General features: G+C 35.5%; 1 pseudogene; it reads right to left on the reverse strand.

The window, feature by feature from the left end:
- Window positions 1-840: 840 nt before the first annotated feature.
- LOC147281337 (cationic peroxidase 1-like) lies at window positions 841-2,124 on the reverse strand (annotated as a pseudogene).
- Between the last annotated feature and the right edge of the window lie 997 nt (window positions 2,125-3,121).

Genomic DNA, 3,121 nt, shown 5'->3' on the forward strand with positions numbered 1-3,121 from the left:
ACACGTCATAAGTGGACATGTCTTGAGTAAGATGGATATTTTCCTTTGTCATAGACTCATATGTACCTCTTCAAGTTCATTCTTTAATTTGGCGCGTTTTTGAGTTTTATGAGAAATGTGACGCCGTATTGTAAATTAAGAAAGTACATAAAGTAAGAAATGATCATGTGGTATTAGGGGTGGGCTCAAACTAGTACTTCATACCTGCTGACTCAAATTCTTGTAAGAATGAATGAAGATTGCTTTATGTTGAGGGTAATATGTAGTTATAGATCTGATGCAGTATGTAGTTATAGATCTGATGCAGTTTGTTAATATGTAGTTATAGATCTGGTGCTATGTATTAACTATTAAGAATAATTGGGAGTTGTTTAAGTCCCACACAACCAAACAAAACAAATTTCACACAACCACAAAAGCAAGGCGCAAGGGCAAAGCCCAAGTCAATATAAAAGCAAGGCCCTCAAAGGAACAAGTAGGAGACAAACAAAGGCCCAACACACTAGATCGATGATAGTGATACATCACTTCTACCTTTTGTCTTATCTATTTTGATTATTCAAAGAAAAAAAATATATATATAGGAACAGAAAAATTAACGTTAATAATCTGATACTTATTATTTATATCAATTGTTTAAATAAGAATCACTTACAGCAGAAATTGATCCCTACAATTCAAATAAATAAATTATTATTCAACCACTTAGTCGATCACTTCTACTAGACTTATACCTACACACCGTAGTCCTTATTCAAGATAAATCAAATAAATTTAACAAATAAAATACCATAACACAAGAACAGCATGCACTACTAAGCAGTAGGCAATCCCAAATTCTCAGTTGACCAATCTACAGTTGGTACGGATTTGGCCTTGGGAGTCCGTGAGAGGCCCAAGGTTTCCCATCTTGACCATGGCTTTGGCAAAGTCTGTTCTGAAACTTTCCGGGTTGCTGACATAAGCATTGACCTGAGAGTCGGTCGCGCCACCGCTAAAGAGCTGTTGGTCCGAGTGCAACACACCGTTTTGGTTCACCAAGTTGTTGAAGTAGGCATTGCCAAATGAGGTTGGACTTGTGACATCAAGTGGGGAGAGATTTTTGTCACCCCCACTGCTTGGACAAATTGATTTCAGCGATGTTGCCAATGAAGGGTTTATGTTGGACTCGTTATACAGCCGTGTCCTGAAAAATCTGCACAGGGCTTGGCCAATGCTATGGGCTAGCTCCTAATCAATTAAACAAGAAAAACAAAAACAATTAATTGTTGTATGTCTGAAGTCCGAACCAATTAATCAAAATGAAACAAATGTTTAATTACGTACCGGCCTGAGAGTGTCACCATTTCTTCCATGGTGAAACCTTTGGCTATGAAAGCAGAGTCGAGCTGACTGAGATTTAAAAACGGACTTGGAAGGTCATGGGTGGCACTCCGTGGCAGTAATGTTTGCAGTGGTCGAGTCTCTGCGGCCCAATGGCACCTCCCAGCTAGGGCCACCCAACTGATCAAATGGAATATTAATTAATTAGGCAGATTAATATGCATATATGTATGGCATAATTAAATTGATCCATGCATTAACTAATTAATTGGTGGCTTACGGCGACGACGGAGTCTCTAGCAGCAAGAGCAAGGATGTCAGCACAAGAGACCAGAGTGGAGCAGACACTCTCCAATACAGATTTGATATCATCGATTATGTCAAACCCTAGCTTCTCAAAGAATTTGCATTGGGGTCTGCTGTCTTCTCTCCTTTCAAATTCGCTGTCTCATCCAACAACACCGAACCATCACATCCCTGCATGCAGTACGTTGAGCGTTCCAATGTTAAAATGTTAAATAATATATATGAAAATTTTATAATATTTAAAAATAATTAATTAAGGAGATCATAAAATTAATGGTACGTCGGGAATTACATTGACAAAGCAGTCGTGGAAATGAATTAAGCCCCTGCGCGTGGCTCACCGGCGATAGCAGCGTTCACCATCAAACCCGTGTCAGCGACATAAGGACACGTGTTCTCATAGAAATTAGATGACAAATCGGCTGAAGTAGCCATGCAAACATGAACAAGCACAAATAACAAAACCCAACTCATTTTGAAGTTTGTGAAAGCCATGAGTGCCTGCACTATAGTGATGATCGATTAGGTTCTCATGATCCAATGCATTCATAGTAGCCCAGCAGCGAGTTCACGCGGAAAAGTTACCGATCGATGGGTGTTTAATTGTTCAGAGCGATTACTAATTATCATGGCTTGCTTAATTTGATATTTATTCATGTAATTGAAACTATTTTGTGTTTCTTCTAAGGCACAACACAAGAGCTGTGAATTTTGGACGTATAATATTTAAGAGTGGAGGTGGATTATTAATTATTAACCTAGCTAGCTATGAATTTATAAATTAGTAACTTATAATTTCATGACTTGTCGGATAAGTATAAATATTCACGTGTTTATCTAAAATTTTCATATTTCATGGACGATAATATATATATTAATAATAAATAAATAAAATAAAATCTTCATTTATAGGATTTTAATTTTAATCTTCATTTATGATTTTATTTTTTTATTTATTATTAATATATTATCGTCCATGAAATATGAAAATTTTCAGACCAAAAAAAAAAAAACCGAGTAAATTCCTTACCAAAAGAAAAAAAACGAGTAAATTAATAAAGTAAGTCAAAAGGATATAGCTAAGCAATGGCGTTTTGGGACATAGTATCAAGCTACCAACTCTATGACCTCACTCGGTCTTTTTATTTTTTGTGCTAAGCTCACTCGGTTTTTTTAAAACTCACTCGGTTATATATGATTAATTCTATATATACCATATATGCATGTATGCATGGTTATGATTAATGATTGTTTATCCACTTCCACATATATAAAATGGGACATCTCACTCGCCATCGGTTATATATGATTCTAATTATATATACCATATATTTGCATGTATGCATGGTTATAATTAATGATTGTTTATCGATCGTTTTCCAATATATGCATCTTTTTTTGAACAACGCGGATTGTAAAAAACTACTTTTCTATTTGTTCCTTAATATTTTTTTGAATTCGTTGGAACTTATTTGTGTTTTTTTAGAAAAAA

Source organism: Dryas octopetala, chromosome 6, assembly GCF_963921425.1.
Source record: "Dryas octopetala chromosome 6, drDryOcto1.1, whole genome shotgun sequence".
Classification (NCBI taxonomy): domain Eukaryota; kingdom Viridiplantae; phylum Streptophyta; class Magnoliopsida; order Rosales; family Rosaceae; genus Dryas; species Dryas octopetala.